The sequence below is a fragment of the Pelobates fuscus genome, chromosome 10 (genome assembly GCF_036172605.1).
Source record: "Pelobates fuscus isolate aPelFus1 chromosome 10, aPelFus1.pri, whole genome shotgun sequence".
NCBI classification, from domain to species: Eukaryota; Metazoa; Chordata; class Amphibia; order Anura; family Pelobatidae; genus Pelobates; species Pelobates fuscus.
In genome coordinates, this window is record NC_086326.1 from 119340041 (window position 1) to 119351510 (window position 11470).

Genomic DNA, 11470 nt, shown 5'->3' on the forward strand with positions numbered 1-11470 from the left:
GCATAGTTAGGATAGCCTTATGCCTATCCCACGCATGCTTAAACTCCTTCACTGTGTTAACCTCTACCACTTCAGCTGGAAGGCTATTCCATGCAGCCACTACCTTCTCAGTAAAGTAATACTTCCTGATGTTATTTTTAAACATTTGCCCTTCTGATTTAAGACTATGTCCTCTGGTGGTAGTTTTTCTTCTTTTAAATATAGTCTCCTCCTTTACTGTGTTGATTCCCTTTATGTATTTAAATGTTTCTATTATATCCCCCATCTCGTCTTTCCTCTAAGCTATACATGTTAAGATCCTTTAACCTTTCCTTGTATGTTTTATCCTGCAATCCATGAACCAGTTTAGTAGCCCTTCTCTAAACTCTCTCTAAAGTATCAATATCTTTCTGGAGATACGGTCTCCAGTACTGCGTACAATAGCACAAGTGAGGTCTCACTAGTGTTCTGTACAATGGCATGAGCACTTCCCTCTTTCTACTGCTAATACCTCTCCCTATACAACCAAGCATTCTGCTAGCATGTCCTGCTGCTCTCTTACATTGTCTGCCTACCTTTAAGTCATCTAAAATAATAACCCCTAAATCCCTTTCCTCAGATGTTGAGGTTAGGACTCTATCAAATATTCTATACTCTGCCCTTGGGTTTTAACTGTCCTTTGTAGTATATAACAATCAAAAAACATAAGAATTAGGTGGAAAAATTGTGATTGAAGTGCATCAAGTATGTCTCTCAGTTTCTCTGAGATCTCTGAATTAGAATCTTTTCTGCATGTGAACACTGGACCTAAGACGTGATAGTGCCTTGCCATTGATTAGATGTTCCAGATCTATCAGAGTGTTTAGTACCTTTTGCAATAATGATGAGAGAACTAGGAGACCAGCATGAGCAGAATTTCTGGAAAATATTGCTTTGTTAAATTCAATCACCATGACCAATTCTAGAAGTGGGTATCGTGGTAGGAGTCTGTATGTACAGGGTATATTTGCACTTTTGTACCTGGGGCTAGTTGTACCCCCGGCACACGTGACTTAGACTGTCAATTCTGTGCAAAAAAATCTGTAGTCAACGCGCACAATGTACTGGAAAAGGTTGCAAAGAGCTTTTCCCCTTAAAACGCTCCTTGCTCTCCATCCACACCTCCCAGCATTGATAATATTTTTTTTCCATTATTTCAATTCCCACGGAATTGGATGTATTATATTAAAATTATTTAATAACTATGAATGTGTTCCTCTTCATGAGTGATTATACACCCAGTTCCAAATTATTATGCAAATTCTATTTGTCACAGATTAAATATTTAGTTTAAGGGCTCTTTTGATCACTGAAAACAATCTCGGAGACCTGTGATAATTAGATTGCCAGGTGAGCCCAATTTAAGGAAAAACTACTAAAGGAGGGTGTTCCACATTATTTATCAGAGCACCATTTTCATGCAATATGGGGAAGAAAAAGGATCTCTCTGCTGCCGAAAAGAGTGAAATAGATCAATGCCTTGGACGTGATATGAAAACATTAGATATTTCACGAAAACTTAAGCGTGATCATCGAACTATTAAGAGATTTGTGGCTGATTCAGAGCACAGACGGGTTTGTGCAGATAAAGGCACATTGAGGAAGATTTCTGCCAGATCCATGCATTGGGTCAAGAGAGCAGCTGCTAAAATACCATTACATAGCAGCAAACAGATATTTGAAGCTGCTGGTGCCTCTGGAGTCCCACGGACATCAAGGTGTAGAGTCCTCCAGAGTCTTGCAACTGTGCATAAACCTTCTATTCGGCCACCACTAACCAATGCTCACAAGCAGAAACGGCTGTATTGGGCAGAAAAATACAAAAAGACTAATTTTCAAACAGTCCTGTTCACTGATGAGTGCCGTGCAACCCTGGATGGTCCAGATGGATGGAGTAGTGGATGGTTGGTGGACGGCCACCCTGTTCCAACAAGGCTGCGACGTCAGTAAGACAGTGGTGGAGTCGTGTTTTGGGCCGGAAACATGGGAAGAGAGCTGGTCTGCCCCTTTAGGGTCCCCGAAGGTGTAAAGATGACCTCTGCAAAGTATGTGGAGTTTCTGACTGTCCACTTTCTTCCCTGGTACAGAAGGAAGAACTATGCTTTCCGTAATAAAATCATCTTCATGCATGACAATGCACCATCTCATGCTGCAAAGAATACCTCTGCATCAATGGCTGCTATGGGGATAAAAGGAGAGAAAGTCATGGTGTGGCCTCCATCCTCCCCTGACCTCAATCCTATTGAGAACCTTTGGAGCATCCTCAAGCAAAAGATCTATGAGGGTGGGAGGCAGTTTACATCCAAACAGCAGCTCTGGGAGGTTATTCTGAGATCTTGCAAACAAATTCAAGCAGAAACTGTCCAAAAACTTACAAGTTCAATGGATGCAAGACTTGTGAAGCTGCTATCAAATAAGGGGTCCTATGTTAAAATGTAACGTGACCTGTTAAAATGTTTAAAAAGTTAAAATGTTGTTATAATTTTGATTGAAATAGCTTTTGATTTCAGTAAATATGCTGCAAACACAACAAATGACAATTTTCAGTTCTTTACAACCTATAAAGTGTTTTGAAACATATGGTGCGTAATAATTTGGAACAGTGCATTGTAAGTTTTTTATGTTTAAAAGAAATACTGTTATCATTAGGAGGTTTGTTCAATAAAATTAGAATTTTACTCTTAATAGTTGATAACATGATAATTATGCTGACTGTTATTTACATCAGTTATTTAGGTAAATGAGAAAAATATAATTTGCATAATAATTTGGAACAGGGTGTAATATCTACACTAAACAAATATATCACATAATTAGGAAACATTGGACCGTCCTACGAAGAGATCCTTAGTTAGCTCAACTATTAGATAAGAAACCTAAACTAATAAGTAGAGGAGTTAAATATTTAAAGACATTCTGGTACACAATGTTCGCAACAGTGGAGTTAATGATTTCCAAATAAAATATATATATTTTTTTATTTTTGTGGCTGTTGTATGGCATGCAAACAGTGACATATAAAGAAATATTAGATAGATAACCTTGCAAATAAAAATAAGGGTATGTCATATTTAACCCCTTAAGTCCGGCGGACGTATATTTACGTCCTTTTAAAAGCGTCTCTAAACGCCGCAGGACGTAAATATACGCCTGCCGTTTTTTTTTAACTTACCCGGTCGCCGGTGGTCCCAAGCCGGCGATCGTGGTTGGGGGGACTCCCAGGGAGCCCCCCCGAGGCAGATCTGCCTCCTCCGGTCCCTCCCGGTCATGTGAGAGTGAGGTCCTTGCGAGGACCTCACAATCACATGGCCGGTATAGCTGGCTCAGGCATTGCCAGCAGGGGGACCAACTGTAATGACAGTTGGTCCCCCTGCTGGCTGAAAATAAAATAAAATTAAGTTAAAAGTGTAAAAAAAAAATATATATATATACTTAGATCATATATATATATTATATATATATGATCTAAGTATATATATATATACACATATACACACATACACATACACTGTCTAGGTGTATTTTAATATTAATATATATATAATTATATATATATATATTAATATCAAATTACACGTAGACTGATACTGATTAAATATATATATAATTATTGTTATATATATATATTTATAAATAATATAAAAAATAAATATGTAAATACGTAAAAAAATTAAATAAAAAAAATAATTAAAAATAAAATATTAAAAAATATATAGATGTGTTTTATTTCGTTCTAACTGTATTGTGATATTAATATATATATATTTATATCAAAATACACGTAGAACGAAATAATATATATATCTATATACATAAATATATACGTGTATATCACTATATATATACCTATATATAAATAAAAATATTTAAAAAAAATATATATATATATACGTATACATATATTAATTCTACACATATATTTATGTAATAATTTTACATAATTAGGTATCCTAATTAATTACAATTAGCGGGACCTGCCTGACAACCCATGCCGAAAGTATAAGGAATTTAATTTGCTAGCACTATATTTAACCCTATAACTTTCCAAGACACCATAAAACCTGTACATGGGGGGTTCTGTTTTACTCGGGTGACTTTGCTGAACACAAATATTAGTGTTTCAAAACAGTAAAATGTATTACAACGATGATATCGCCAGTAAAAGTGACGTTTTTTTTTGCATTTTTCACGCACAAACAGCACTTACACGGACGATATTACTGCTGCAATACTTTTTACTGTTTTGAAACACAAATATTTGTGTTCAGCGAAGTCTCCCGAGTACAACAGTACCCCTCATGTACAGGTTTTATGGTGTTTTCAAAAATTACAGCGTCAAATATAAGGCTTGTGTTTCATTTTTTTCACATTAAAATTCGCCAGATTGCTTACGTTGCCTTTATGACCCTATGGTAGCCCAATAATGAAGATTACCCCTATGATGACATACTATTTGCAATAGTAGACAACCCAAGGTATTGCAAATGGGGTATGTCCAGTCTTTTTTAGTAGCCACTTAGTCACAAACACTGGCCAAAATTGGCGTTTTTTGCATTTTTCACACACAAACAAATACTAACGCTAACTTTGGCCAGTGTTTGTGACCAAATGGCTACTAAAAAAGACTGGACATACCCCATTTGCAATACCTTGGGTCGTCTACTATTGCAAATGGTATGTCATTAAGGGTGTAAATTTATTTCCTGGGCTACTATACAGTCTCAAAGGCAACGTAACCAATCTGACAAATTTCAATTTCTAATGTAACACGCTATATTTGACCCTGTAACTTCCCAAAACACCATAAAACCTGTACATAGGGGGTACTGTTTTACACGTGAGACTTTGCTGAATACAAATATGTGTATTTTATTGCAGTAAAAGCAAACCGTATTATGACATTGACAGTTAAAATGTCACGTAGAACTAAAAAAATCAAAAAAAAATCTTATTTTCTCCCATGTTTTTCATATTAAATTATGTTTCATAGCTAAATATTTGATATTAAATGAAAGCCCTGTTTCCCCTGAATAAAATGATATATAATAAGGGGGGGTGCATTTAATATGAAAGAGGTGAATTACGGTTTGACAGACATATAGCGCAAATGCCAGGTTTTGTTTACATTTTGTTTCGTTCACAACTTGTACATTTGGCTGCGGTGTTAAGGGGTTAATGAAAGGAGTACTTACTTGCTGTAGAAAAAAATGCAATTCACATAATAACAGACCCTTGTAGGTTGAACAATTTGTCCTGTACATCGAAACCAGTACTCACTAGAATTCAAGAACACTTTAAACAACATTAAAAAGTGATTTGAAAAGCATACAGTGTCTGCACATTACAAGAAACAACATAGTTGTGCAGTACAAGGAAGTATTTTGTGGTCAATAAAAACATTTAATAATATTTTTTTTTTTAAATTGGAGAGGAGAAGATTTTGTGAATAAAATTAATAGGGAAGAAATGAGATTGATGAATTGGTCACTTTGATCCCTAAAGAGTTCAATCCGAATTTCAATTAATTATATTTAATAACGTAGTTTGAGCAGGGTCCTCATCAACCTGTAACAAATGCAATACATTCATACATTACAAACACACAGACTGCTGAATACACACACATAGACTGCTGAATACACACACAAACTGCTGAATACACACACAAGGACTGCTGAATACACACACACACACACACACAGAATTAAGATTACACACAGGCTGCTGTATACACACACACGGACTGCTAAAAACACACACACGAACTGCTGAATTCACACAAACAGACTGCTGAACACACACACACAGATTGCAGAATACACACATGCTGATGTATACACACACACAGGCTGCTGAATACATACACACAGACTACTGAATACACCCACAGACTGCTGAGTACACACGCACAGACTGCTAAATGCATAAACAGACTGCTTAGTACACACACACATACACTGACTACTGAATACATGCAGAATGCTGAATACATACACACAAACTGCTGAATACATACACAGACTGCTGAAAACACACATAAAGACTGCTGAACACACACACAAACTGCTTAATACACACAGACAGAGAGCAGTGAGGGGTGCAGTGTGTGTGAGGGGTGCTGTGTGTATGAGAGGGGTGCTGTGTGTATGGGAGGGGATGCATAGGGAAAAGGGATTTTAGTTTATTTTTATTTAAAATTAATTATATAAAAAAAAGCTTCATGTCTCCCCTCAGGTCCCCCACCCTTCTTCTTACCTTTGGTGGAAGGAGGGGACACTGCCAACCTTGGTGGTCCGGTGGTGAGTAATGATCTATAGCCTGAAGCTCATCTGGCTGCAAGTTATCTTCATTCCTCCCGCAAGCAGAATGCTGTGTAGGAGTGTTTTCATGGTAACGATCGGCAATGCTCCACACAGCATGCGTGCGGGAGGAACTGCCTCCTAGGTCCTCCCTCCCTCTAACAAAGGGTCTTTGATCTCCCCACTGGCCCGAGAGGGCACAAACTGAGCAAGCAGGGCCAGCTCTCGGCAGGCCCAGCGTGCCCATGCAGAAAGATTGCCCTGGTGGATGGCCGCCACACTGCCTTCATTCCCAGCTACCACACGCCAGCTTACTGACGCACTTGCTCCCGTTTCCCCCCCTTGGCCGTTCCCCCCCCCTTGGCCATTTCCCCCCCCCCTGGCCGTTTCCCCCCACTGGCCGGGGGGGTCATCCCAGTCCCCAAAGGGGAGAGCTAGAGATGTGGGGAGACTATATGACACAGAAAACCTAAGGCCTACCACACAAGATGGTTGCGGCTCAAGGCTCTCCACCAACTGCTCATGCTTTACAGAGGCATTGGGAGGAGAAGTCACACCACCTACCTAAACAGAACACCACAAAGCGAGTCCAGCGACGAGTCCACCGTTTACTCCCGCTGGGGAGAGATTTGAACTGTGGGAGCCACTGGATCCTCTGTCTGCAACAGACCACTACTGGTGGGGCCTGGGGAGCTATGACTCTATGCCTCAATGCAGATTGTGGCGAAACCGACCTCGCCACGTGTCCTTGGAGGGGGCTGCTTGCCCGCCTCTTGCCTTTGGACTATGGACCAGACCTTATGTGAAGGTGATACCCCAGATAGCTATACCATGGAGTCTATTCATATAATGAAAGACTATGGGAAAGACTTTAGCTCCATGGCAATTGTACTGTGTGAATAGGATCTGCACGCTATTCAGTAGTTTTGTGCGCTCAGATCCCAGCTATCTGGGGATATGTGAAATGTCTGTGTGTTATGGATAAAAAGTAACTTTCTGTATTTTAAAGTATTTTATGTCTTTTACTGTCTTTTTGTCTGCCATGTGGGTAATGGAGTTTTGCCTCAGTCCTTGGAGATAATTAGATTCCTTCCTCAATTATCTCCAGGCCAGAGGGGAGGGATTGTGAGGCATTGTGGGAGGTAACCGGTCTGAGCTGGAAAGTCATGCTGACAGGGGTTTTAAAATATACTATTATTAACTTTTGAACCCCTGGTCTGATTCATGCCATTTTTAACATGTTGTTCCCCTGAATGGATTGATTGTGGATATGTATTTTTATGTGAATGTGATGTATGGTTTTAGAGTTATGAAAGTTGGGTAGAAAGTATGTTTTAACTGTATGTGTAATTGGGTTAAGTGTTAATCTAAGGGGAGGAGATGTGTGGGAGGTAACATCTATGCTATTGGATATTTTATGCCTCCCCCTGGGTGGGGCCTGTATGTGTGAGATGGAAATAAAAGCCAGGCTGGATGAGCCAGTCCAGAGTTCCTGTTTAACCCTCAAAGTGAAGTGTCGTCTCATTATTGGGGGAGGATTTATTGTATGCTGTTCCAGTTTGACTGCTAGGAGTGCAAGCCTATTCGTATGGTTCCTATTCAACTGTCTACAGCATTCAGAGGCTTGAGAGCATTCATATGCTTCTCTGATTCGGTGGTTGTGGTGTCTGCTGCAGTGCTTGGAGTCCTCAGGAAACGCTAGGAGCATCCATTAACGGAGGTACCCAGTCGGGGTGCCAGGCGATCCGTTACACAGATCTACCCTGTGAACTTTCCAAATAGCTAACAAGCCTGCCAAGCATCGAAGTCGGCTCATAATCAAGCCTTGAAAGGGAAGTTCTACTGCCACCCAGCTGAGTCCCTGTGACACCTGAAAGAGCCTATTGATCTTTATTATTTTGTTTTATTTCGACCTGTTGTCCTACTCTTTAACTGATTATAAGTTTTAAGTAACACCATCCAGGCAATGTATGTATTACAGAGACAATTATAGCCCACTACCTCTTGCATTGAAAGTTAGTATCTTACCACTTAGGGTATGTGCGAGACCTGCATGTCTTAATTTCTTGCCATAATACAGGATTATACGATAAACCAATAAAAACTATATTTACAAAAAAAAATTAAAATTACAGCCCACTATAACAAGGTCTCTACGAGAGATGGCAGCTTCTAGCTTATCCAAACTTCTTTGATATACACTGGAACCATCATGTATTCCATAACTATCTCTATTACTCTTCTTCCACTTATTCTCACACAGATTGATGTAGTATTACAGCGGCTTGCTCAACTCCAATGGTCTTTATTCTATCTTGTTTGCCTAGCATGTTGAACAACATTTATTACTTAGTTCCAACCGTTTCATGATTATCTTGCAGCATACATTCAAAGTTTTAGACACTTGATTTTTCCATATAAAAAATTGTGTAGAATTGTCAAATGTAATTTCACTGTTTTGTCATGTAACACGTCTTGCTTGCTCTTACTGGTGTGGCATTGCAAGCTAGTCTGTATCTTTCCTTGCACAGCAAAAAAAAAATACAAAAATAATAATAACAATACTAATAATATAATTATTGTATATATATTTTTTATTTCTGAATTATTTTAATCTAAATATCCAGACAATTAATAGACCCATATTGTGGAACTATTCTGATTGTTCCAAAACAAAATACAATCCCCTACTTAATGATGCGTAACTTTTCAAAATGGAAGGGAATGTGTGGCTGCCTCCCCAGAGACCTTTTCATATGGTTTACTAAAACAAAAGTATATACACCAAATAACAGGGGATATAGCTATGTTCTTTAAGGAATACAAATCAACAATCATATAAGACTTAATTGTGGTTAACCACCGCTGTATATCAAATTGCACTTGCAGGATCTAGGGCAAAAGAAGCAGAAACAATATCAGTGCTCATTAAAAACACAAACATTTTTCCGCATGTACCATCCATGCCTATTGCATACTGGTTTTAATTGTATCTAATCTAATAAACTATTATTGACTTTGTTTTCTATCTGATGGCTCACTTGCATGTGGATTGAGCTATTAATAAAGAATTAAAGAAAAACTCAAAACGTAGGGCCACAGACTGAATTTAGTATATTTAATGGGCACTGATATTGATTTTGGAAAATACAAGTTTTTGTTATGCATTACCTGCTGTTGTCATCTGTTTTACTGGGATTCTGTTTGGGACCCCCACAACCATCAGGTGAGGCAGCAGTGAAACTATTGCCGGTGCAGCCGGTGCGGCTGCACCAGGACCCACATACTGTTGAGGTCCATCAGGTATCCATCACACTTAGTGACACTCAATGGGTATCTCTGGTCAATGGGTATCTCTGGTCACTGCCCATTAACATCATGACCAGACTCATGTCAGATGGTACTGGAAGGAAGTGAGTTCAGATCACTTCCTCCCAGTTAACAGAGGTTCGAATGGCGAGGATGCAGAGAAAAGTGGGACAGAGAGAGGCACAAAGAGGAAAGAGCAGTCTCCCAGCACCCCCAGACTCCCATCATCCTCAGTCAGCCTTTCCCTTGGACCCCAGGAAAGTTATCATCCGTCACCCAAAATGTACTGAAAAAGGAGGGTGGCTATAAATATGGAAATAATGATTTGTGTGTATGTATTTCTGTGTGTGTCAGTGTGTATGTGTATCTGTGTCAGTAAGTGTGTATCTGTGTGTGTATCTGGGTGTATGTGTATCAGTGTCAGTATGTGTGTGTATGCAGTGGTGTATCCTGGTTTTGTGCTGCCCTAGGCGTGACAAAACACACTAATCAGTGTTCCCTCGCCAGCGCCGCCCGCCCGGATTTTTAGTTAGCCGCCAGGCTAACAAGACATTTGCCTGGGCATTTGGTGGCGGCTTTTTTTGCCGCCCCCTGGAAAGTGCCGCCCAAGGCAAATGCGTCCCTGTGTGTATATGGTGTAGAGATATATAGATTAGCCTTATCACCTATTGTTTGGTATTCAAATCCTGGCCCTGTCATAAATGTATAATACCATTGTAATATCCAGTATTATTTATGAATACCACTTTTATTGATGATTTATAATCATGTTTTTATATGTAGTTTCATGTTATATTTCGTATAAGGATTCTTTTCATGGGCTGCTGGAACAGATATACATTGCAGAGGAGACACTGACATTTGCAATATGATGGAATGTGTTTGCGCTCTGGATTTATCGTCCCGTGGATTTTTCTTGACAAGCTGGAAGGACTTAACGATGGGAGTCAGGCAAGTGCTGGTGATCATGGATGAGGCACCTACCTGCACTTACACAGGAGAAACAAATTGCCTAAATGAAGTCTTTAGTCATGATTGGACAATTACTTGTGATAATGTGTATGTATATTATATATGTAAGATGCCAAAATACCAGAGTATCGCAGTATGCAATGATACCTTTTTTATTGGACTAACATAATATTTCAAAGTCAAGCTTTCAAGAGTTTCCTCTCTTCCCTAGGTCTGAAGCAATACTGATCAATCTGAAAGAGTTTAACACTTAATACAACTGATGTTAGAGAAGGGGAGGGATGGAGGGGGGGGGGGGGGGGGGGGCTGAATGTGGTGTCATAAATAGCAGAAGATGTACCTGAAAGTGAAAGTTGCAGGTTGGCTGAGAATAGCCAGAAAAGGTAAATATACAGAGAAGAGTCAATAAGCTAGTTAAAAAGAAAACAAGAACGTGCACCTTTCATTTTCAGGCACATCTTCTGCTATTGATGAGCAGATTGATGAGCATTCCCTATTCTATTCCAATACCTACTAGTAGTGTCTATGCTATTATGTTTTATATTTTTTTACATGTCTCATGCCTAGTATATATTTTCATATATATGGGGATATAACAAACATCTCAAACAGAAGAAAGCACCTATTACAAAATGCATTATATTTAGTGGTTTATGTCCTAAATTCCTTGGGGGAAAAAAAAACATAAAGAGGTAAACTGCAGGTTCTGAAGGAAATGTATTATTGTCACCAATTCTATCACTGATTGGACCTGTATCCAATAAATTGCTTCTACTTGTAATCCTACCAGATGTGTTCCATAGAACTTTTCCCAAATTGGGGAATTTGATTGGAACAGTCTCTATGGTACCAATAGTATATTATTTTCCTTC